We start from the raw sequence: 26,453 nt of genomic DNA on the forward strand, positions 1-26,453 counted from the left end.
TAGCTTGTTGAATTGTGCCCCCCTCCTCCTTTCCCAGATTCAGTTGGATGTCTAGGCTGAATCTTCTCTTTTCACCTTGTGCTGACTTAAAATATCTGGTTCTTCCTCCAGAGGTGACTGCACTTCGGGAATGTGGAGAATGATTTTTGCAGATATGATTTAGAACGCCAAGAGGAGCAGGAGACACATAAAGGCAGATGCTTAGCAACATGCGTTGGATGAGAGAGAATAGCTACCGCACTTTCTCTGTGTCTCCTCCAGGCTTTTGATGTCCTTCGCCTGTCCTGCCTTTCAGAATTAGGTCTTGCCTGAGACCTTTACATGTTTGCTGGATCTGCTTAATTGGGGATTTTGTTACCTAGAACTAATGCCTTTCCCCCCTGTGTAATGCTTCATAACAACACAACAATTATATAATTCTCTTGATTCCCCTTCAGTTTTTGTTGCTCTATAGCTCTATTCTGTATTCCCAGTAAAGCTTAGCTCAGAGGAAGATTGCAAATGCTCCGATCTTTTTCTGTCAATACAGGGCTGTGGACCCAGAAACCCCGGTATGTGTGTGTGCGTGTGTGTGCTTTGTGAGGTAAGCCAAGCCAGCATCAAGAGTTGGCATAGCAGGGCACCTGCCAGGACCAATGTTCCCAGATGAGGGCCTGCTGACAAGAGACCCATGGACCTTCTCCTCCTCTTCACCATTGCAACCTGCTCCTTCACCTGCCTCTCCCTTGAGAAGAAGGTGCTGCCAATGCCGTCTTGCTCATTGTCTCTGTGTTTGGCCAGCGGCGGAGCTAGCCACTCGGGCACCCGGAACGGCGCACATGCTGTGCACCCGAAGGCGGGGCTATCAGTCCACAGGGGCAGGGCGATCCGCTCCTTCGCCCAGGTCCTTCCCCACCCAGCCCTCTTTTGTCACCTTGCTGAAGTTTTTCTTTTTTCTTTTTTAATGGACCATCCAAGGATCAAAACTTTTACCAGGGGCAGACTTTGATAATCTTTGGTAACATGGCTTCTTGAGTGAGCCCAAAATTTGGCCCGCCAAACATGGTTGTACCCAAGGGGGAATGCTGTCACCCCAAATCAAGTAAATCAATAAAAATACTTAACTAACTGACCAACCACATCACAGATAGCTCGGTTCTGCCCCCTAACATAAATCCTGCCCCTCTAGGTTTGCCACACCCCAAGCTCAAGCCTGAACCTGAGCCGTCTGCACACACAATTTTTAACCCCCCCCCAAAACCCGGACATTTGCTTACAATTGTAACCCCCCCCCAAGTTGGGCATGTTAAGGTAAAGGGACCGCTGACAGTTAAGTCCAGTTGCGGCGCTCATCTCGCTTTACTGGCCGAGGGAGCCGGCGTACAGCTTCTGGGTCATGTGGCCAGCATGACTAAGCTGCTTCTGGCAAACCAGAGCAGCGCACGCAAACGTTGTTTTCCTTCCCGCTGGAGTGGTACCTATTTATCTACTTGCACTTTGACATGCTTTTGAACTGCTAGGTTGGCAGGAGCAGCGGCTGAGCAATGAGAGCTCACCCCATTGTGGGGATTCAAACCGCCGACCTTCTGATCGGCAAGCCCTAGGCTCTGTGGTTTAGACCACAGCGCCATCTGCGTAGTCCCCTCCAAACAGGACATGTCTGGGATTTCCCGGATGTATGGCAACCATATGCCCCCTCACAACATAAATCCTGGCTATGCTCATGCCCCCAAATGGATCTTCTCAATTATGGATCTTCTCAATTTTGTGCCCACTTAGCTCAGCACCCTGTGCAGGGGAACCGCCCTAAATCCAGTTCTGTTTCGACCTTCTGCATGTATAGCTTCTGTTCTACTACTGAGCAACAACCCCTCACTAGAGGGACTGAATAGGAATAGCACCTAAAAGGCTTAACTGGAGCCCTGAAGACGAAAACTGTCTAAAACCCAATGCAAGATGGTGACCCAGGTTGGACCATCTTCTGAAAGAGGATGAAACATGACTCGCCCTTTCGGGGACTAGAAATTGATGGCTGACAATATCCAGGGAAGCCAGTAGATGGCAGTGCTGAATTAGCAAAAAAAAAAATCCACTAGCCCGCCCACCCCCTCCAGGAGGCAGCTTTCTGAGTAACATATGCAGATGCTGAATTATGGACTTCTTCAATCATAAAATGTCTCCTACGCATGAGCATAGGGAAGCTGTGTACAGTTCTGGACACAATCATGTGTGAATAGTTCACAGGGGTAGACCTTATCATCCCCGCATGGATACTCTCTTTTCTTCCCATGTTATGAAACAGACAGGTACCCTTCAGTCGACTCACATTCACATGTTATTAACTTCAAAATGTATGCAGTCTTGGGTATCTTTTTCTCTTTTCAGTGGGGACGCCTTGTATTTATGGAATGCCCTCCCTCAGGAAGTACATACGGTTATTTGTAAAAGTTTTCTATAAGCATTGCTATATTTATTTGAAATGTAGGGTTTGTTCTTTTTTGCTATGTTGCTACATTTGCTTTTGTTTTGCTGTGTTGTTATGAAATTGTTTTTGTAGTGTTTGAAATGCCTTCCTCTTTTATTCTTTGTAAGGCGCTTTGAGCAGTTCTTGGAAACATCAGCAGGAACTCAACTGAGGATTTAAAGAGAACATTGTTAGGCATCAGGACAAGTCAACTGGTTAAAATAACTTGGCAGCAGGCAGTATATTCACTTCCCACAATTGCTCCACGCCTGTTACTGTGAAACTACCTTCCTCAGTGGAAGAAGCAATTACTGTAACTACCTGACAAAAGCTGAGAGGGATCTTATTTTCTCAAACATTTGCTTCTTTTCCCTACTAGAGGAAAATCAGATACATTGTAAATGTATCTGGAGATTGTAAATATGGATAGAAGTGGTGTATTCAGTGTTTAAAATGTGCAGTTTGCTCAGCCCAATAGTATGTCATAAGTCCATTACTGGCCATTCTGGTTTTTAAAAAATTCTATTTGAATTGTCAACCTTACATACTTCTACAATCCTAGGCAGTCTCACAAATTTGTTGGAACCGCAGTCAGTTCAGTATCATTACTACTCTGCCCCCCCCCCACTCCTCCCAGCTCAGCACTTCCTCATGCAAGGTTTGAATATCCCAAACCTCTTTCTGAGAGGGGTATCCTTCATTGTTTAGAAATGTATTATCTTAGAAGGCTACAAGGTTAACAGGTTTTTGCACATTTGTTGCATCCCTTCTCTAAATTCTAGTCTCCCTGGAAATGCTTTTAGATTGAATTATCTTGACTTTCCAGATGTTCCTTATTTCCAAGGCTAGGTTTCGGCTTTTGTGATATTGGCAATGCTGGGTTCTTTTAGTAGCCTTGTTGTTGTTGTCATTGTTCATCAGAATTATGCCTGACCTGTTCTTATAATGGGTTTTTTCCCCAATAGCAAGGTGCAACCATTGTTTTCAAGAACTGGTTGAGGATAATATTTGTAGTAAGAAGGCAGATTTGAAATGATTAGTTAGTACAGCATAGTAATTGATGGCTTTTGCAACCTGATTATGTTCAGCAAGTTATTCTGTACTGGATAGGACAAGGCAGAGAGCTATTACATGTTCAGTTTCTGATTAATCTTTGGATTTTCTATGAGAGTCTGTATCTTTGGTCTTTGTAATATACTTTTTGATAATTGGTAGCAATTATACAGGCTTGAATAGCAATGAAAAGCTGACCTGCTTTTCGCTCCATGCTGATAAGGCATCATTCACATTTCCTCTCTTTTAAAGCTTTCTGGACACACACACACACACACACACACACACACACACACACACACACCCATGCTGGGCTTTGGATATCCTTGTTTCAGTTATTTATTGATACTGAGTCTGACTTAAATGATTCAGAATCTTGGGGGCCACTTTCAGTTTCATGACGGAAGAAAGACCCGATATAAATATAATGCATGTATCATTATATGTATACTGTACATGCATACATACATCCACCCATACATAAATGGCCTTAGGGTAGTAGCCCATCCTGGAGCAAAGGATCTTCAGAGAGAATCTGCAGCATGAATCCACTGCATTAAAGCATATCAAGAGTTTCAGTGCTATCACTTGAGGACTAAACTGAGAAATATATATATATATTTAGTGCACTGTATGTGTTAATTGGCCAAGCAATGTGATGATGTCTGTGTCATTAGCAACACTTTTGTGAATGACCTCTGTAAAGGATGTGATTATCACTGTCTGTACTTTTCTGCATTTTATTTCCTTGTCACCTCATTTTTCCCCAGCCCCCAGTGCAACTCAAGATGAAATCATGCAGTTGAAGTAGATTGTAAAAGGATGCTCTTGGGAACAGAGGAGCTGGCAAGAGTGGGGGGCGGGGGGGCCCTAATCACAGTAGTTCTGGGCAAGTCTGAGTTGGGGGTTGGTGGCACAGCTTTGCAATGGTTCTGGTCCTACTTGAATGGTCATTTCCAGATGGTGATACTTGGGGAGTGTTCTTAAGCCCCATGAACAAGGGCGTACCCACCACGGGGCAAGTTAGGGCAGCTGCCCTACTCTAGAAGCAGGGCTGGTGGGCAGAGGCGGAGCACAGCCCGGCGGAGCGCGAGTTCACCATTCCCGCTGCGCCGCGCCGTGCCGCACCCTCCCTCCAGCTCCCCGGCGCGCCCTCAGGCAAGGCCAAGCACGGCGGGGAACCAGGGAGCGCGGCGCGGTGGGCGGGAACGCCAAACTCGCGCTCCGCTGGGCTGGGCTCCGCCTCCGCCCACCAGCCCTGCTTCTAGGGAGGGGCACAGCCCGGCGGAGCGTGAGTTCGCCGTTCCCGCCCGCCGCGCTGCGCCCTCCCTCCAGCTCCCCGTCGCGCCCTCTGGCAAGGCCAAGCGTGGCGGGGAACCAGAGAGCGCGGCGCGGCGGGCGGGAACGCTGAACTCGCGCTCCGCTGGCCTGGGCTCCGCCTCCGCCCACCAGCCCTGCTTCTAGGGAGGGGCACAGCCTGGCAGAGCGCGAGTTCGCCGTTCCCGCCCACTTTGTGGCCCCTCCCCTTCCGTGCCTTGGCCCCTCCCCTTGCCCCCCCCCTAGTTTTGATCCTGGGTACGCCCATGCCCATGAAGCCTTCAATGTGCATTTCCTCAGGATTCAATTTTATCCCCTATGCTGTTTAGCATCTGCATAAACCACCAATGGGGCCATCCAAAGTTTTGGAGCATGACGTCAGCAATATGCTGATAACACACAGCTCTACATCTCCTTTACATCTTCAGGTGAGGCAGTCGATGTGCTGGACTGCTGTCTTGCGTCAGTAATGGACTGGATGAGAGCCAACAAACTGAAGCTCAACCCAGGTAAGACTGAGGCACTGTTAGTAGGTAGTTCCTAGACTGGATGGATGGGAGATTGCCTGCTCTGGATGGGGTTACACTCCCTTGTAACTTGGGGGTACTTCTGGATCCTTTGTTCAGGCGGCCTTGGTGAGACCAAAAAAGGCAACACGAAGACCAATGACGAATCAATGTTATACATTTCTGGTATTGTCAGAGGGTCGTCGTGGCTACTCTAGAGTAACTCTGCTTGAGTCCAGTTTGTCTTTAAATACTTTTATTGTGCAAGATATTTACAGTGCATAGACAGCTTAAAACATGATCTCTCATTTCGAATCAGAATCCAGCAATGGCATGAGTCTGTTCTTATGCCAGCAAAGTAGTCGGGGCACCCCAAAACGCCTCCCCCTTGACCTGCGTTGTGGTGCTCTCCTTAACTCTTCCGCCGGAAGGAGCGATGCCCTCTCAGTCTCCTCCCTGTCAGGGCAGTGGAAGTGCTCTCCAGCATCCTTGAGCCCTTGCCCGCATCTCTCCTCCCCTGAGCCTTCCCATCATTCCGCACGCTGGTTTCTCTCTCCCTCCGAGTCTTTCCGCGCCCCCCTGGCTGCTTCAGACCTACTGCTGCTCCCTGTGCTTGGCGAGGTGGACATTAGGATGATATGGGCTGGCTCCCTGTAGGGAGTCACCCTTACATCCACCCCCCATGACCCCCCTCCCCTCCTGAGGCGGGTGGCACTTGGGGCGAGGACTGGAATCCCAAAAAGTCCGTTTCATCCGTTCCTGTGGGAGTGAAAACCTGTTCCCAGTCCGTGCTCTGGGACTGCGCTTGGGGGGATGACTGGAAGCCCAGGAAGTCCATCTCGTCCGAGCTTGTGGGAGTGAAGACCTGTTCCCAGTCTTCCTCCTCCCCCTCCTGAAAGACGGCGTCCCACCCCCACAGGGAGTCCTGCTGGTCGCCCGTGTCCCACTCCTGTTCTTCCGTAGGTGAAGAACCTTCCCAGTCTGCCTCCCCCTCGGCACTCGGTGGGAAGACTCAAAAGTTGTCCTCGCTGCTTGTGGGTGCCACAACCTTCCCCCACCTGTAGGGAGTCACCTTTACAGGTATCATATGCAATAACTGCAAAAATATAAGCCAGGCAGAACAGGCACAGAATAACTTCCATCAGCTTCAGCTGGTGGCGCTATCTCTATCTGAAGAGATGTAGTCTTAACTTCTGTGGTCTTCGCTCTGAAGGTTGGGAGGAGGCAAGGCATGGTTGTCTTTAGTTGACTGCAGCAAGATTTGTTGGCGTGTGTGGTGTATGTTTAGATATGAGTCTCCTTGTGTTCATTGTGGTCCTGGTGCCCCAATATGCTGTACTATTAAGAATTTGTGCTGGAGACTCAAATTTCAAGTGATGTTGATCATTTAGTTTGCCCGTAATTCACACAAATGAACGCCCTTCAAATATTACAAAAAAAGACACTGTACCCCTGTATGGAAATATAGAATGCTCACATTTCCTGTAGTGCAAGAGGTATCACAGAGCTCCTGAGAGAAAGATGTAGAACTATATTCCAAGGGATGTATAAACCGGTTAACATAACTGACTGTAAAATGGAGATTCTGTTTGACCAGTCAATTACTGTATGTACTTTGGTCTCTCTCTGAAATCACTGGGCTTAACTTTACTGGATGTGTTGTGCTGGAACAGATTCCTTTATGATTTAAAAGCCAAGGAAGACCCCACCTCATGAGGCAATTGCACTGACATGAAGAAAGGTCAATATTTTGATTAAGGGGGTTAGATCTGGAATCAAAGGCAGACACCAAACATGGAGCCCAAGGGTGTCATTCTTACACAGCTACTCTTCCCAGCCAGGCTGTTCTTTAACGATTGATTTGCATTTATGAATATTTTATATAGGAGGCTGGGGCGCAGATGTGGAGCCTAAGTGGTATGCAATATTTTATTATTGTTTATTCTTTTTTAAAAGAAACTGATGCAGTTTGGGGAATTAGTGATGTGTTATCCTTACAGTAACAGGCAAAAGCGATCAATAAATGTGATTTGGCAATATAGGATTCTGTATCTAAAACGAACTGGGAGTTTGAGGCTACAGAACAGGCAAAAAAAGCCACAAATACAGCATCTGTGAATCTTCTTCTTAGTAACATCCCAATCCTATCCCAACTAGCGGTAAGTGCCTTCCAGACTGCAACTCTGATCAGTCCCAGCTGTGCTGCTTAGAGTTGAAATAAATGGATCTAGCAGGGACTGATCTGGCCTGGGACCAGGATGTTTTGATCTTGTTCAGGTGGTTTTGTTTACTCAAGACAGCTAAGGAGGAGGGATGCACTTAGGAATGGGTATGAGGACAAAGGAAGCACAAGCTGAGTCATGCTATGACTCATCAGATTTAAAGACTTTATTCTCTTCTATAACTCTTCTTATGATTCAGCTAAGCCATCTAGTTTTACCATTTAGTAGGATAAACTGGTACCAGCAGTTTCCAGGCAGATGATGGACCTCAAGTCATTCACATTGTGCGCCAGATAGTTTAGGCACCGGATTCCTTCTTTAGAACAAAATACCATGACAGATCATTGCCTCCAACTCACTTGATGCTGAACAACAGCTGTGGGGAATCTCTGCTCTAACAGGTCTAATTGGGCCTGCCAGTCTTCCCCTTTCGTCCATGGTGGCAAACAGTGCCCACCTGCCATTTACCTGCTGTCATATGACATCAGGTGTGGGACAGTTAAAGGATTATCTGCAACCCAGTGCTTATTTGAGATAAATCCTCTTCCTGCTGTTTATGCTGTGAACTGGCCTAGGATCTACAGATGAGAGGTGGTATATAAATTTAATAACTAAGAGCAACAATGATAAAGGCAGCCTTTCTCCCCACTCTAGTACTTGGATTGGTAGCAGTAGAAATACTGCTTTTTAAAGAGTAGGCCAAAGGATCTCTGATCTGAGTACTAAGCTCCACCATTGGAGATAACCCCTCTGCCTGCTCTTTAGAGAAAGAGCAGGCAAAGGGGTTATCTCCAGTTTTAGTGCTGTAGTGCTTACTGTAAAGATGGGAAGATAAAATCCCTCTAAAGAACCCACAGAGGGATCTTTCCCTGCCACCGCCACCAGCACTGGAGTCCAGAGGGATGGTTTTCCATATGTGTGCCTGCATCATATCTGGTGTGCAAGAGTGTATGCATGGGTATATGACTGTCCATGTGTGTGTAAAGGGGAGTGCTGTATGCCCAGTACTTGTGTGTTCCATACAATGGGGAAAATCAAGGTGCATCCATTGGGGGAGGGGGTTGCTTTGTGTTTTTGTCCCCGCCTATGTTTGTCCCTGTGACGTTGTTCGGTCCCAGCTCCTGCCAACCTAGCAGTTCGAAAGCACATCAAAGGGCAAGTAGATAAATAGGTACCACCCCGGCGGGAAGGTAAACGGCATATCCGTGCGCTGCTCTGGTTCACCAGAAGCGGCTTAGGCATGCTGGCCACGACCCAGAAGCTGTACGCCGGCTCCCTCGGCCAGTAAAGCGAGATGAGCGCCCCAACCGCAGAGTTGTTCGCGACTGGACTTAACTGTCAGGGGTCCTTTACCTTTACCTTTTATGTTTGTCATATCCACCAAAGCAATGTAGCCTCCCGTAAGGTTGCGCAAATTTCAATTCATCTCTCAGACTGAAATTGATTGCCCACCCCTGTTGTAGTTTCCTCATTCAGCCAGCACCTGTACACACGAACTCTGGGTGTATTCAAATCATTTAACTGCAATTACTTCACAAGTTACGTAACTTCTAAAACATTGTGCTGAAGGAGGAACCGCCTGATAAAGATGGTATCTGCTGGAGGCCCTCCTTAAAAAACACGGAATCACAGAATTGTAGAGTTGGAAAGGATCCCGAGGATCATCTAGTCCAACCCTTTGCAATGCAGGAATCTTAACTATTATTACATATTAACTAGATAATTCTCTGTAATGAACTCTGCAGAGCCACGGCTAGACAGAGTAAACAGTACTGGACTACACTCTGACAAATAGCCTGACTCATAGCAGCCAACTCCTAGGGGATGAGGTTCTTTCTCCCCCCCCCCAAAAAAATACCAGCCTCCCCAAAGTTGAGGGGCATTGCCATTTTATTCAAGTTGCCACCCCTAGTCTAACTTGGTATAGCTACCGGTACCTAAGAAATTCAACTGATGATGCTCCCCCAACCGCTGGGACAGAGAAAGGTGCACCTGTTGGGCTACAGTCTGTCACGCGGAAAACCCAGAGCAGGATCGGTGATAGGTTGCTAGCTACCCTCGCGGAGGGAGCGAGCCCTTGCCGGCTCCATATTCGCCGCCCATGGGCATCTTTCGCATTTTCGGCTTTGCTCGGCAACTTGCACAGAGTCCCTTCCCCGGGAATGCAAGTCGGGAGCAAAGCGAGGGCGGAGGCGCGCGTTCCCCGCCGCCGCCGCCGCGTTGCAGGAGGGCACGGCGGAGGCGGAACGGGAAGATCCCTCGCTGCCCGCTGCTGGCGGTCGCGGCTCTCGCCTTCGCCCTCGTGGGAAGCCCGTCCTCTTCCTTCGTGCCATAGCTCAGGGCGCGGAGACTCCCGCTCGGGGAGAGGGGAGGCCGGGCTGGCGCGCCACCGTGACCACGCCAGGATGGCAGCTGCGCGGTCACGGCGCGCCGAGCGAACCCGGGAGGGGATGTGGGTGGGGCAGAGACCGGGTTTCTCTGCTCCAGTTCCTGAACGGCGCGAGTAGACCTTTGCACTGATTCGGGTATTTAGCGACGGCCCCTTGCCTGGCGAAAAGTGGGTTTGTTGTGGTCTCTCTCGCTGGGCGCCTGGAACAGCCTGACGCTGCAAACCGGAGCAGGTCTCCCCGAGCAAGTGTGCAGTTGATCTGGAGAGGGGAGACGCCGGGAAAAGCTGGCCCCAAAAAGTGTCTCCGGCGGCCGTCCTTCGGGAAAGCGTCCTTCGATTTCACGCCGGTGCAGGCGGGAGGGGAAAGCAAGATCTCTGGCTACCTTTTTTTCCCAGGTAGGAGAGCAATTCTTTTGCAGCCTCTCTCTCTTTTTTTTTTTTTTTGCACGACTTCTGTGACCGGGGGACTGCAGCGTCTCGCGAAGACGCACGCAGAGCAGTCCGCCTAGGGTGGTGGAGATCCCAGAGGGGTTGAAGGAAGAAGGGAAGGTTTGTGTGCGCAGATATTTCCAAATCACGAGGCAGGAATGGCTTGGGAGGCCGTCAGGATCCGTAGGAAACCACCACCACCGACCTAAGCTAGCCATGGGGATGTGTGTTCTCCTAAGGGTCCGCGTTGCTGTGGTGAGAGATGCCATGGGAAAGGAGAGGAGGGGCTTTGCACTGGGGGCGGGGGTGGTTTGCCTGCAATGATCAGAGGAGCAGTCTGGGGAATCTCCTCCGCTTGCGGACCCTGCTTAGGCTGGCAAGCAGCGGCGAAGATGGGGTTGTACTTGTAGGGCAGGAAGCCTGAAGAAAACCCCAACCTTTGGGCCTTGTTTTTGGTCTGGCGGCTACATCTGTACAGCCACAGCCGGAAACAGGATGGGCGCCACAGAAAGGGCATGGAAATAAAAGCAGCTTCAGAAAGGAAAGAGATGCACATGTGTATGGTTTTCATAGCTGCCAAGTTATCCCTTTTTTAAAGGGATTTTCCCTTATGCTGAATAGGCTTTCTCGCGAGAAAAGTGAAAACTTGGCAGCTATGATGGTTTTTAAAATAAAATAAAATGTCAGTGGGCCTAGTTGCTGCTTTATTGGAACTGTGGGGTTATCGTTGTGCTGACTATTGATGAAAGAATGAAAATCTTGTCGCTTGCATAAGTTTGGCAGGGTGATTTTAAACTACAATTTCTAAATGGTAAGAGATTCTATGCCAGCTGTCTATGTATTTGAGGCACCTGTGCTGAAATTTGAGGCTTAAAGTGCAGTCCCACTTACCTGAAAGAACGTCCAGTTTAACTCAGTGGGACATACTTCTGAGCAAATGGCTTGCACCCAAATATCTGAAAGAATGCCGCCTCTGTGGGTGTCAAGATCAGCAGTGGGGGCACTGCCCTCAGGAGTTTGGGGTGTCGGCCCAGGAGAGCATTGTTGGTGGCAACCCCTAAATTATGGAATTTCCTCCCCACATTAGTGCGTCCAGTGCCTTCATTATGTAGGTTGCGTGAAGATGCACCTTTTGACTCCTGGTATTATGTGTGTGTGTGTGAGAGAGAAAGATACACATTTTAAGACCTACTCCATTCTTTTGGCCGTAATTTGTTCTGAACGGTTTTTAATATTTAATTTTAAAATTGCTGCAAACCATCCTCGGATGAATAAGAAATCTAATGAGTAATAAAATAAACAAAGACAACAACATGTATAGGATTGTACTATAAGCCTCAGGTATTATTTTGAAGGCATTGACTCAGCCCTGGAGTATATTAGCTAGTGATAGAAAGGGCAATACTGAGTGCATTTCTGTCACAAAGTTTCCCCCGTTAGGAGGGGCAAGGCTTCCAATTTACAGACTATGTCTTATAGGCAGGCCTGATCATCACCATCTCCTTTTTCCTCTCCTTTTTCCTCTCTTCTAGAGACCTAGTTGGGCCTCACCATTTTTGACTGCAGGTGTTGGGCTTGCACAATTGAGTGCTCCTCCCTTCAAAAACAAAAAGCATCTCAGAGGGAGAAGACTCAAATGGAACCCTTCTCCATGACTTCTAGTTTTTTGTATGGAGGGTTTTTTGTTTTTGTTATTTTGGTATGGAAGAACAATCCAACCTGTGAGATCCTCACCTGCCCTCTGAGGTGGTACAGCTCAGACACAAGTTTACCATAATGGGAAGAATTTGACAAATCTATACCTAATCCTGAAGCATAACTATTACTGCACTAGTTGGGCTGCAATATGATCTAGGCCCTTTGCTTTTATATGCTGATTTTTATTTTTTTTTAAATGCACTGATCCATAGGAGAGGAACTCCCAAATGATGATCTCCTGCCAGCTGTGGAAACTTTTTGGGATGGTAGGCTGTGATCCAGGGATTTTCATTCTAGGGACAGTGGTGGGAAGTTAGTTCAGTACGAAGGTAAAATTTTCACAGTGGTGACCTATAAATGGAATTTTCAAAACCCACTTTTGATTTCAGAGCACGTAACACCCCACTGTACTATGCTTATAATACCTGGAACCCATAGGAACCTATCTTATATCGAACCAGGCTATTTTTCTCTCTAGCTCAGTATTGCCTTTTTAATGGATGATCACAGGCGCTTTAGTTGAGATTCCTGCATTGCAAGGGGTGTGTGGATTAGATGGCTCTGGGAGTCTCTTTCAACTCTATGATTCTATAATCATGCGGACACATAATGCATTTTTGAGGGAGTCCTGTGGGCTTCTCTGCCTCTGTTCACTTCTCTCCCTCAAATCACACACACACACACACACACACACACACACACACACACACATCTGAGACAGAAAAAGAGAAAGCATGTGCACACATATTTCACTTTTTCAAGAGATCAGGGTAAAATTCGGATCTGGTAGAATTACAGTAATCTGAGCCTTAAATAGAGCATGAGAGCTGAAAGAGGAAGTAGGGAAGAGTGCCACTCTTGCAGCTTCCTCCCGCAGCTATATGTACTTTTCAAGGGAGAAAAAGGTAACAACCCTCATCACCTCACAACCAAGAGAGCAGCGAAGGGGAGGGTCCCTCAGAGACTCTGTAGGAGTCAGGAGAAGGTGTCAAGGGTGTTGGTGACCCCTGGCCTGCTCTGACTGGCCATTCCCCTACAAGGACTGAGGCAGGAGTCCTTTCCATCTTTTAAACTGGAGAAGCCAAGGATTGAAGTTGGGACTTTTTGCTGATGCTCAGCTATTGATCTATGGCAGGCATAGGCAACCTCGGCCCGCCAGATGTTTTGGGACTACAACTCCCATGATCCCTAGCTAACAGGACTATTGGTGAGGGATGATAGGAATTGTAGTCCCAAAACATCTGGTAGGCCGAGGTTGCCTATGCCTGATCTATGGCTTTGCCCCTATGATCACCCTGCTGTTCATACCTTCTATATCCTTGTATGAAGGCCCTAATCATGAGTGCTTTGTGAATGACCGCTGGAACGGGAGTAGCTTCTGCACTGGGGCTGATGAGCTAATCAAAAACACAGAGACCATAAAAACCTCCGAGATCCTTTATAGTTTGCTTACATAGGGAGTCGGTACTCTCATAATGTCAGTATATTTTCTCCTGCTGAAGCTTTTTCTAAACTCTTTGGTGATGCTTGGCCTCTTCCCCACACCCACACCTCTTTAGGAATCCACTGAACTACATGGCACCTGCCTTTTCTTATCATTGCTCTTTATTCTGGGCCTGTGTTTATTATTGCACCAAGTGCATGAACCTTCCTGGAAGAGGAGGAGGGCGTGTCTTGAATACACATCTCAGTCTCCTGCAGTGCCGTAACCTGTGGCCGTAACCTGTGGCCGCTGGGAAGCTTGGTTCAAGCCACTGCCACCCACCATGGCTTCTGAGATGCTCCTTGCACAGTGTCAGCCGGCTTGCCGTAGCCACCAGGACTAGAAATTTCCTCCTTGTTTCTAAAATGGAAACTACAATTCTCTGCTTTTTCTGGGATACAACATGGGTGTGTAAATATATGTATGTTTGTAGGAAACCCTGGCACACCAACAGTGAACACAATTGCTTTCCAGAGCGGTCCTGCTTAAACTCCAGGCCTTTGGGAAATCTGTGAAATGATATATAATGAACTGAATAAAATATTTAAAATAACTTTAGTTTAAAAAAAGAGGAGCTTTTCTGTTAGGGATAGTGAATATAGAGATTCTGAAGGACCCTAAAAATTTGTTCATGTATGCCGCAACTGCAGCCAGAATGGTGTTTTGTTTGCCCAGAGGTGGAAAGAAGATGTTAAACCAGCTAAGGAAGTGTGGCTGATTAAATTGATGGATTATGCCAAAATGGCAAAACTGACAGGTGTAATAAGAAACCAAGAGGGATTTTTTTATTATTAAAAAAAAGAGTGAGGAAAATTTGCAGAATATTTGAAAAATTCTGGCATATAAGCAAGTTCATTAGCAGTTAAAATTGTACTAAGATAAATGAAAGAATAACTTAAAAAGTGGAATAAAGTGGAAAATGCAATGTTAATTTAAATTAGGAAAGGAACCACAAAAGGGGGTGGGGGAGGGAGGTCAAATATGCAACTGTATTGGAGGTATGTGTTTGTAAGGGGTGAATTCGTCAACTTGTGAAAAATTGAAAATAAAATAAAATAAATAAACTCCAGGCCCCTGGGGTGAAGTTGGGGGTGGGAAAATCCTCTCCTAGAAATAGGGTCTAGCGATCCATTTTTGCCTCCCCCATACCACCTGGAAGGAATCTGTATTTCAGCGACGTGAGATTCTTGCTTGTTTCTGATTTGCAGTGAAAGAGAAGTGGCCGTAAATCACAATAAAAGCAACAAGAGGGATGCAGATGCCTGGGAATGCTTACGCTGCAGGGTATGACGGGTTATATTGGTTCATTGTTGCCCAGCAGCATCTCTCGATGCCATGGCAACCTTATTGGTGGACAATATACACTGTTTTTCTGGCCGGATGGTAAACAGATGGGGGGGGGGGAGTTGTTGGAAGAGCTCGCAGAAAGGGTGTGTTGTAACTGGATTTGGCAGTTGAGCAAAGACATGGTCATCTTAATTCTGGATTAGCAATCGGTTATCTCTTTACTTTCTTTATTAACATACAGTGGTACCTTGAGTTACAAACGCCTCAGGTTACAAACGCTTCAGGTTACAAACTCCGCTAACCTGGAAGAGTTACCTCGAGAACTTTGCCCCAGGATGAGAACGGATATCGTGTGCCGGCGGCGCAGTGGCAGCAAGAGGCCCCATTAGCGAAAGCACGCCTCTAGTTAAGAACAGATTCAGGTTAAGAACGGACCTCTGGAACGAATTAAGTTCGTAACTAGAGGTACCACTGTATGGTGTGTGGCAGCAGGTCAGTCACTGTCCTGCTATATGTATCAAAGGCTTCATTTTTAAAAGCATTGGTAGGGTTTGTCCCTGTCATGTTCTTAGCACTTCGTAGCGTTCTGCTAAAATGTACCATCGCCACGTGAGTAACAGGTGCACACACATTCTCAAAGCTGTTGTGGTGGCAGTCTATTACTACAAGTTAAGGAATTTAGGCCATGTCACCTGCAGATGGGGAAGACAGTTAACAGGAGAGTGTCTCCTTCTGGAAATCCATTGCCATGTTTGACATTCTGCTCCTCTAGGAATATGCTTGTTTAGGAGAGAAGTTGGCCAGTGGTGGTGTGGTCCGGGGTTGCAGGAGACCTGTTCCTATTTCAGCAGCAGGGTCCCTGTCTCCAGTATCCAAAGCTACAAGGTGCTTCAGTTTCAAGAGAATGGTATGCAGGTTCTGCTATGTACAATGGAACTTTATGAAAAATGCGGTTTAAGTTCCTCTGAAAGAAGATACTGCAGCACTGCAAATCATTTGCCCATGTATGTGTGCAGAAAACAGTGGATCTGGCTGAAAGGCTAGATCTGTATTGATTGGTGCAATGCATCCCCAATATTTATTATTGCATAATTATAATTTTATTGTCTAACTAGCTGGCCCGGCCATGCGTTGCTGTGGGTTTTTGTGTTAAATGGACCTTTTTCTGTTAAATGGACCTCCAGAGTCTCCCTTTAGAGTCCCCTTACCTGCCCTGTCCCAACCCTGACTCCCCTACTGTAACATTTAAAAATATGACTCCCCCCACCCACGCGTGTTCCTGAAAATGTCCCCACCCCCCACTGCTTTGGCTAACTCAGGGTCCTACCTCCTCCCCCATGGCTATGTGTCTCCCCCTCCCTTTGTTGTGCCTCATCCCTGTGATTCCCCCACCCTGTGAAAGGCCCATATTCTGTTTGTTTTTGCCTGTGGCCTACTGGGCAATGTTGCGGCCTACTCAGTTTTCCCTGTCCCAACCCACCCCCACCCCCCACTGCTTTGGCTGACTCAGGGTTATTCCTTCTTCCTCCCCATGGCTATGTGTTTCCCCTCCCTTTGTTGTGCCTCATCCCTGTGCCCCCCCCATTGTGAAAGGCCCTATTATGTTTGTTTTTCCCTGCTTGGCGATGCTGCAGCCTATTGAAAAAGCTGGGCCTTGTTGCTGCAAAAGGACTGTTTTCAGTTGGTTGCTGTGGAATTTTGTGGTGTCATCTGGCAGCGCAGCTTTGGAGGCAGCAGTGTGTGATCTGCCTTTCTATTGGATGCTGCTGGAGTCTTTAGAGCTTCTGGTGGTGACGTCTAATTTGGGTGCCACTTTTTGTGTTTAATCATTATTTTAGGTGTGAAAAGTGTGGGTTTTTTTGGGGGGGGAATTATGCCAGATCCCTCCCTGATGGGCATGGAACGTTGTGGCCAAATTTGTTACATTACGGTTCAGCAGTTATGGAGAAAGGCTCTTGACCTCCATGCGCGCAGTGCCTACATTTTTATATATATAGATCTTAGAAGGGGCAAGACTGTGAAGGGACATGGCTGTAACTATCATGAAGGGACCCGGAACTTCTGATTTTGCCAGTACACTACTGCTGAATCCAGCCTGGTGTTGTTGCAGTGCATGGGAGTGTAATAATATTCAGATGTCTGCCACAGACCTACTGGCCTCCTGTGCTTTTTCATAGCCAAAATAAGTTGATGGATTGGAACTGTCATCTCCTTTACTTAGGTTTTCATGCCCTGGAGCTTCTTCAAGCTGTTCCTAGCCTGATCAGAACACATCCTAAAAGCTTGCTCCTTGGGAATGAAGCAGACTGTTCTGTGGTGGTGGTTGAGTTAGGATTTGAGCAGTCTACCACCTGTGCAGGGTTATGGGAGACACCTTCCTTTTCATAGCAGCAGATTGTTTGGCAGGCAGCAACTGCAGCTGAACAGTAGAATTGTAGAGTTGGAAGGGACCCCAAGGGTCATCTAGTCCAACCCCCTGTGATGCAGGAATCCTTTGCCCTACATGGGGCTTGAACCCACGACTCTGAGGCTAAGAGTCTCATGCTGTACCCACTGAACTATCCCAGCCCAGAACACTTGCTTTGAATGCAGGTCACAGGTTCAATCCTTGGCACCTCCAGTTAAAAGGATCAGCTAGGCTGTGATGGGAGAAACCTCTTCAGGAGACGAAAGCCACTGCCAGTCTGAGTAGACGGAGCTGAGCTTGGTAGATCAGTGGGCAGGTATTATAATCTACCAGCTTAAATTCATACAACAAAGCAGAAAGGAATTGCACTGTAGCTGTGCATTTCTTAATTCGCCTATCCTGCCCCTCACCTTTGACAGAGCTAGGACTTCAGCTCCAGCATTCCTGCTTAGAACTGGAGATTAGTTCCTTTGCTGCAGATGAATAAATATCCTCCTCCCTCAGCTTTTCACTTGGGAGGCTCAATTAGATTTACAGTGTTGTGCAGACTAAGACAGGACCACAGACCCACATGCCTTTTCTTTGAGCATACAGAATTTTGCACTGTTCTAGTAATCTTGTTTTTCCTCCGCTCCTTAGCAAGGGGAGGAGGAAGCCAAGTTTGAAAATGGTCTGTTAGTGTTTGTGGTTTTTCTAAATTGCTGCGAAATAAGCCTCTTCACGACTATTTTGACTGTGGATTGATGGGACTATGGCATGTTTTAAAAAGGGAGCTGTAGTTTTTCACCAAATGGTGAAACACAGACACAGTTGTTTCACAATAAATGCCCATCTTGATCCTTTAATCCTGTTTCAATCAAACTGTAAAAAGCGGAGGAAACGCTTGTTTTGGCAGGAGGAGATTTCTGCCCATAATAACTGGCTTTGTTGTTATCACACTAAGAGGCATCAGTTGCCCAAGACTATGGGATTGGATGGGCGCCAGGAGCCAAATATTCCTCTAGGCTTTAGGGTAAGGGTTGTGACTCGATAGTAAAGCCACATGCTTTATATGCAAAAGGTCCCGGGTTTAGTCCTTGGCATCTCCAGGAAGGGCTGGGGGAGTTTGCTGAATCCTGAAGAGCCACTGGGGGGTCCACATATACAGTGTTAAATTAGATAGATTAAAGGAGTGGGTCAACTTCTTCCTGTATCTTCCTGTGTACCTGCTGTGGCTGGATCAGATCAAACAGCTGCCAGCTGAAGCATGCAAACTGGGCAGGTGGACGTTGACGTTGTCCTTTTGTTTGTCGCCAGAATCTGGTCTTCAGAAGCGTGCAGTGTGATTGCAAACCCAGGCTTTTTCTTTCCTAAGCTGCAACATGATGAAGAAAGGGGGGGGGGAGGCTGAGCATGTCTCTCGGCCACTTGATAAAAGCTGTGCATTCGTAGATCAGGGGGCTAACTGAGCCAGCACTGAGAACCCGAGCTCTGATAGATTGCCTGTCCCTTGGAAAGGAAGTTTGCTTACCACTTAGGGGAAGTATGTAAACCTTGCTGTTCCATTTGGCAGGAAAGCGGGCCGGGATTTATGGGTTTGCACAGCCGTCACTGGAGCAGAGGGATCTTACACAGTCGAGCATTTAATGGAGTGATAAGGACTGCCTGTCTTCTCTGCGCTTCCTCTTGTTGAGGTGTCTGAAAAAGGTTGGAACAGAGCGTGCTGTTTGCATAATGCACGTCGGCAGTCCTCTCTGGGCTCATTTGTGAGCAGAACCTCCCCTCTGCCCTTCCTGTGTTTTGTTTTGTTTTGTTTTTTAAAAAATCCTTTTTTGCTTTTCCTGGAAGCTGTGTGAGATGGAACCATCTATGCAAAACAAGGGATTGGGGCTCAGCTGAGTTGCCTCTTGTCAGTCTCCAGAAAAGGAGAGTTGCCAGATGCCTGCTCAAAATATAGCTTGCTTTTATGGGCAAGAGAATCCCAGAGCACCTGGAAGCATTTCAAGGCTCTGCAGGGATGGTGGAGCTACTAGGGAAAAAAGGCTGCAGAAAAAGGCATGTTTCAATTAAATGCCCTCTTGGCAATCAGGGTGCTGTTTTATTTTTAAAAGGCATTTGCTTAAATATGCACTGAACCTCTAGCACAGGGGGTGGAGAACCTCAAATGTGGACCCCAGACCTGGGGTAGGACAGACTGACTGACTGGAGGGCCCTGCTCTGCTTCTCTCCACCTGGCTTGGGGTGGGGCCTGACAGGCTCCATAAAGGACTGCTGCCATTGTTGCTGGGCAGAGAGGGCTCCGTTTTCGTTTTCGTTTTTAAAATTGCTTTTATTTTTTATCTATGTCATTTTAAATTGTGATTATGTAAATCTTGTCATGTTGTAAGCTGCCTTGAGCATTATGGAAATGTGGCATACAAATAAAATGATGATGATGATGATGACCTCTCAGCCTGGCCCTCAGAACCTTCCCCAGACCACACCCCTTACCGGCTGTGCTCAACATGTAGCCTTTTCCAGTTAGCTGGGAACGCGTTGCTCCCGGGGAGGGAGAAGGAGTCAAACGACACCAAGGTTTCTTCAGAGAAAGAAAATTATTGCTGCTAGCAGAAAGGCCCTGCATGATCAGCTCACAAGCAAGTACAAAGAAAGACAGTTTGCATGAGAGTTTTATACACTTTCGGGGCTCTCTTCCCCCTTCCTCAGGAATCCCCAGAAATAATACTTGATAAAGCTAATGGACTAAAGGGTCAGGGGTTACAACTTGAGTATATCCTAAAGGTTCCTGTCTTGCCCCTTATCCTATGCATGTTGACAATGTAAAGGGTCTGGGCGACCCATGGTACCAGCCTCAAGCAGCCTTGAGTGTGGGGCCTTGAATTCCTGTCTTGCCTGGTTTGTGTACGTCAGACTACCTGTACGTCAGGTAGTGCATCATCCTTGCTCTGTCTTCCTGACTGGGATGATAAGCCGCTCTGTCTGACAAGGCCAGTCACTAACCTTGATAGCTAGTAGCAATGTAAATTTATATTACACAGGGCATCCTGTCTATACACTTTGGCATGATGGCACTAATGGCTTTTGAAGAGGAACAGAGAGTTAGAGAGAAAACATCTCAGGAATTTGCAGGGCCCCAGCTTACAGTTTGGACTGTGCAGTCAGAATTGCCTGATCAGAATTGGCAAGCTATACATATTGGCTATACATATTGGCCAGCTATACACATGATTAGCAAACTACAGTATATGATCAAGCAAAGCATACATATGATCAGAATTGGGTTACATCTTCCTTCAAACACCCTCCTCTGGAAAAAGCCAGAGGGCTTTTCCTCTAACTGGAATGTGCCCTTGAACCATACCAAGGCCTCTTCCTTGCTTGGATGGAAAGATGTACATGTAGAAACCTCTGACTTTTGCAGGGCTGGACTGCAGATACTGTACAAATATAAGAATCACTCCTGTTGCCCAAGCCACCACTAGCATGCAGCTGCAGGCCTCAGAAGGTAGCGCTCAGGGGAAGGTGGTTGTTGGACTGAAAAAGCTTGCCACCCCTGTTCTACAGGCTCTTCTCTCTCTGTAGAATTAGACCCCAGCCCCCAGGCATGTGAGGATCATGGCTGCAGGCTGACCTCTGTTTCCTTCAGCAGAAAAGCGGCAAGAGAGACTGTCCAACACTTCCGGGGCACCACCACATTTGGAACTACCAGCTGTTAGGTGTGCTAGCTTTGGTAACCAGTCCACCTGCCAGTTGGATTATAGAATTGGAAGGTACTCCAAGGGTCATCTAGCCTAACCCCCTGCAGTGCAGGAATCTTTTGCCCAACGTGGAGGTTGCCCAATTAATGGAGGTCAGCACAGGATTGGCCCAATCTGTGTGTGGCCTTCTTGGTGTGTGCAAATGGAATGGAATTCCTCTTCCATCCCTTGCCACCTCTTTTCAGCCTGCTTTCCCCCCTGTTGATCTCGCACCACTCTTAGAACGGTAGTAGCTGTGGAAAAGCGGAGCCTTGCTTTGTTGCTCCCCACTCCCCGAGAGAGAACAGTTGGCCAACTTTGCCCTTTACAGCAGCTACTACCTGATCACTTCCCAGTCTTGCTTATGCGAGCTTGTTACTTCCACTGTGGGATGGATCAGCCATATCATACATGCGGTGAGATGTCTCTTTCCCAGCGATCTTGCATTTCTGTTTGTGAAGGCGTTGGCTGCTTTTGCTGGAGCTACAACATTGCAGGCATAAAGAAGGGAGGGTTGGGATTTGTCAAATGCCTGCTAGTTATTGCAGGCAGAGCAGAAACTGTTAATTGAACCCATCACAAATCCACAAAGCCATCTCCGGTGATGGGAGAGTGGCTGGTGGAACATGCACCAATTTCTAGGCCACGGGCCCCAACCTGTCCCATGTAACCAGATGCAGGTGCCACCTGCTGCAGGTTAGACCTCCCTGTGAAATGTGTGGGCAGGTAAACTCCCTGCCGATAGGCGGGAGTCTGTTGAGTGAGTGATCTCCATGTAAACTGTGGGCATTTACATGTTACCCCGCTGCATGGAGCATTGCTGTAAGGAACCACTTTTCTGCCCTCTGCATGAGAGATGGGACAGTGAAATGGACTGTAAGCTAAGACTTTGAAGACCTTAAGTGCTGCTTTATTACTGCGGCCCTCTGCAATTGCATTAGGGCGAGAGATGCTGGAATGCCTTGGGGCTGTGCCAGCCTACCTGGAAGCAAGCCAAACATTACATTGCAAGGTCCACTCTCATGAGTTGGCAAAAGAAGCCCAGACAGTGCAGGACTCCACCTCTTGGTCTGCATTAGAGTTATGTTGCCCCAACCAGAAGTTTCTTTAGAAATGACCCAGGTAGGTCTGGAAGTCTGGAAAACTACTGGGTGATGATTACAGGTGCTTTTATTCCTAAGATTACTCAGAGTAGACCCATGGAAGTTAATAAACTTGACTAACCTAGGTGCATTCATTTCAGTGGGTCTACTCTGAGTGGGACTTAGCTGGCAGGGTCTCTGGTTGCATGGATGGCCCTGAATGGATACTGTTTATATGTTCATGTAGGGAGGGGGTGGGGAGCCTCCGGCCTGCAAGACCATCTTGGCCCACCAGGCTGTTTCTTGCAAACCACAGCCACCTGCCTGTCTAGGGCACTTGCAACCAAATGAACGCACACAGCAGAGGATTCACTCTATGTTGTCAAAGATAACACTTAGCAGTTGCTTCTACAGCTTTGGATACCAAAGCACACCAATCTAGCGTCTAGGCAGCTGTTCCCAGGTCTGCATTCTATGGAACAGTTGCAGCAACTGGGGACCAGCCTCCTTCCACCAGTTTATGTACCTTCCCGCGATGGGCTGTGCGCACGTAGCCGGAGACTATGCCTGCATGACAGCTGCCTCTGCTCTTCCCTCTTTAGTCCTCTCTTGGTTCTAGGAGACAGTGGTGCAGGAGAGAGGGTGGGTTAGCAGCACCCGGCTCTTCACTTCCCTGGCCAGCCTCTTCCTCCAGCTCTGAAGCTTCCCTTGCCTCTGATTCTTGCCTCCTGGTTGGTACAGGTCCCCCCAAACCCTGCCCCCTTCTCCCAAGTCAGACTCCAGCCCCCCTTCCTCCCTCTGCATGCTCAACAGCATCCTGCACCAGATGGCATGACTAGTGATGTCAACTGGTAGGTGGGAGCGCAGGGTTTAATCCTGTGTTGGCTGTGCTGCCCTGTTCCCAGCAAGGAACGGGATTGGGGAGCCTAGGCAGCTGGATTTAATCTCTGCTCATCAGCCTTCTCTTTTAAGTAGGGGGAGATGGGGGGCTCCCCCCAAGCCCTTCTGCTGCCTCCCACTTACAGGAGAAACAGAGCAGGAAGTAGGACCCAATGACCTCCAAGACCCCTCCAGCTCTCAAGTTCTATTATTTATTTCTGTTATTTATATATCACCCTCTCCACCTTAGTTCCAAAGATAGGTTGCAATAGTTTTTTAAAAAATAAATAAATCCATAAAACCAATAAAACTAAAACAAGACAGAGCAGAAGTGAAAATGGGTTGTTTTTTTTAAAATAGTCGCAGAAGCAAACAACAACAGAACAATGAGCAAAAGAGCATCAGCATGCATCAAAGATTAAAATGTGCCAGGGGCACATCTTAAAAGATCCTAGACTCCATTAAAAGTGTGAATATCCAGCTATGTTTCTTTCGGTGTGGCTCTGAAGGACCATCCAGGAAGGCACTGAGGAAGTGTGCAAGGGGAGGGCCTTGACTCATCCAAGTGCACGACAGAGAGAACCTTCCTTTGTTACCACCGTCTCACTTCTGATGATGGTGGCAACCCAGCAATGGGGCCTCTGAGGAATATCTTTATAAATTGGCAACCAAAGCTGGTGAAAGATGCTAGAAGCCACAGAAGATGTCTGAGCAGCCATCAGGCAAGGCTTATCAGTGTACAGCCCAAAGCTGCACCCCTGGACCTTTTACAGGGAATATGATTCTGTCTGGAACTGGTCAGATCCCTTTATAACCACTTCATCTGAGCTTGTTGTAGAGGGAGTTGCACTCTCCCTAAGAGCCAGTGTGGTGTAGTGGTTAGAGCAGGGGTGCCCAAACTTTTTTCAAAGAGGGCCAGATTTGATGAAGTGAACATGCGTGAAGGCCGACCAAAGTTGTTGAGCTTTTTTTGCAATTTGACCCCCAAAGTTATTGAACTTTGGGGGGGATTTTACCCCAGGACATGTGCCGCCACAGGGGCCGGATTAAATCGGCCAGCGAGCTGGATTAGGCCCCCGAAATGGACCTCAGACATGCCTGGGTTAGAGTGTTGGCCTGGGACACAGGAGCCCAGGGCTGAAATCCCCACTCGTCTATGGAACTCAGTGGGAGAACTTTGAGCTTCTGCAGGTGCCTTAGCCCATCTGCTGAGCGCCATCCATTAATAAACATCAGGAAGGCTGATCTCAGTGCAAAAAGCCTCAAAGCTCAGTCCTGACTGTTGCTTTCAGCTCCTGCTGATACTGCTGGGAAATTGTTGATGCCTAATAAACCTGAGCGCTGCATATTCCCCTTGGAGAAGAAACAACAAAGCTGAAAGCACAACAGTAAGAGGCAGACATTGCAGGGTGGGGGTGCGGATTGCAGAGAAAGGAAGCTTGTGGAGGAATGCATGTGATCAATAGTATTGTAACACCAATTTCTGTTGAATTTTGCAAAACAGACTGTGATCAGAATATCCAGGCTGTGAATATTGACGTTAAAAAAACAACCAGGGTTTTGCATTCCAGCAAATCATCTTCCCACCGATGTTCTTTAGTGGGGCAAAATGTTAAATCCGAATTGGCCTTTGGGTGAGCAGCAGCAGACATATTACCAGGGCAGGATATTTTTAGGGGGGGGGGGCGATGCCCAGGTGTTGAAACTGCCTTCCCCAGGAGGCATGTCTCGTTCCAGCTATCTCATCCTTTGGATGAACCCAAAGTGGGAAGGAACACATCACAAAGAGGTGGCCCAATCAACCAGGGAGAGGGTTTTCTGCTGCAGTCACTGATTTGAACTCTACCATCTGCCCTGATCCTTCTAAATCTGGGCTGGGAAACTTGTGGCTCTCCGGATGTTACTGGACTACAACTCCCATCATCCATCGCCATTTGCCATGCTGACTGGGGACTGATAGGAGTTGTAGTCCAATAACAGAGGTTCCTCAGCCCTGCTCTAGTATCTAGATTCTAGTGAACCAGCGACAGGGCTGGCTCCACCACTTTGCAGGCTGAAACAGCTGCCTCAGGCGTTAGATGCTGGCAGCAGCCCCAGCACCATGCCCCCGCAGTCCCTAAGTTACTCTGCCCTGTGCTCCCTAAATAGCCCCCAGGAACTCTTCCTTCCTAAGCTGTTCTCAGGTGCAGTAGAGAAAGTTTCCCCCCAGTGGTGTTGATATAAGATTTAACAGCTAGTTCAGTTGACTTCTCTATAAGGAGTGGAGGGGAAGGTGCCATCTTGTCCTTTGCTTTGCTTCAGGTACCGTAGCAAAATGTCTTGGGCCGGCCCAGTATAATGTGGGGCGGGGGAAGTTTCTAGGCTGTATGCATCCTTTATCCACACATATGCTGTTGCGTGCATTCTCTTATGAGGTTGTGATTATCCCCGCTTAAAAAATGAAGTAACTCTGAATTTGCACACATAATTGGATCACCTCCATACTTTTTAGTATTAACCCACCCACCCCAATTTGTGGGCGTTTTGTTTTTAAGCCTGAGCTTTTAGCACATCTGTTTCATTTAGTATTGCAGTGCTCCTGGTATGTAGAGGGGAGCGGGTGGCGCTGTGGTCTAAACCACCAAGCCTCTTGGGCCTGCCAATCGGAAGGTTGGTGGTTCAAATCCGCGTGACGGTGGTGACCTCCCGTTGCTCTGTCCCTGCTTCTGCCAACCTAGCAATTCAAAAGCACACCAGTGCAAGTAGATAAATAGGTACCGCTGTGGCAGGAAGGTAAGCGGCGTTTCTGTGCGCACGTTTTGGGGGCAGGGCGTGCCGTGCTCAAGGACGTGGCACACATTTTGGGGCAGGGCACGTCATGCGCAGTGACGTGGCGCACGTTTTGGGGGCAGGGAGGGCAGTGGCAATGGCGCCACTGGGATCGCGTCACTCGGGGCGATCCCCCCCCCCGCCCCTATCTTCCTACACACCTGCCTGGAAAGCTGTCTGTGGACAAACGCTGGCTCCCTCGGCCTGAAAAGCGAGATGAGCACCGCACCCCATAGTCTCCTTTGACTGGACTTTATCGTCCAGGCGTCCTTTACCTATGTGGATTAGTGAGCTCTCCTAAAGGTATCTGTGGCTTTGGTGCGCATTTCCAATGCCTTTCACAGGCACGTAGGTGAGGGATTGTGGGATGTGCATCACCTCCCCAAACCTCTCTGAAAAGGGATGTTTTTGTTGCCTGGATGTTTTAAAGCCCAGCTGCCTTTGTACACGTTCGAGTGAAGCTGGGAATGGCAAGACTTTCTGCCTGGCGCTTCTTAGTCAGCCCACACCCGCCCACGCAAAAAGAGAGACAATAAGCCTCTCTACGTCAGCTGCTAGGAAGCAGCGTTCCTGAAGGCCAATTGTTGCTCCCTTAAGCAACATGTGGAGATCTGAATTGCCATGCCTGCCCTTTTAGCAGAGATTTCATACCTCCTGCCCTGCTTTCGACAAAGACCCTAGCAAATCCCTTCTTCTATACACCCCGTTGGAAAGAGTGTCTGTCTGCATTCATG

The 26,453-nt window shown here is 47.9% G+C and overlaps 1 protein-coding gene across 6 annotated transcripts in view; it reads left to right on the plus strand.

Annotated features, from left to right (window-relative positions):
• The first annotated feature begins 9,744 nt into the window (after nucleotides 1–9,744).
• Nucleotides 9,745–26,453, plus strand: part of TMEM63C (transmembrane protein 63C) — a 70,664-nt gene continuing 53,955 nt past the window's right edge. Inside the window, exon 1 of one of the 6 annotated variants that reach the window (XM_035108113.3) lies at nucleotides 9,745–10,326. The gene's annotated coding sequence lies outside the window, so the exon portion shown is untranslated. The remainder of the gene's footprint in view (nucleotides 10,327–26,453) is intronic. The other 5 variants (XM_088654910.1, XM_035108111.3, XM_088654898.1 and 2 more) reach the window with 5 other exon arrangements.

The sequence above is a fragment of the Zootoca vivipara genome, chromosome 1 (assembly GCF_965207765.1).
Source record: "Zootoca vivipara chromosome 1, rZooViv2.hap1.1, whole genome shotgun sequence".
Classification (NCBI taxonomy): domain Eukaryota; kingdom Metazoa; phylum Chordata; class Lepidosauria; order Squamata; family Lacertidae; genus Zootoca; species Zootoca vivipara.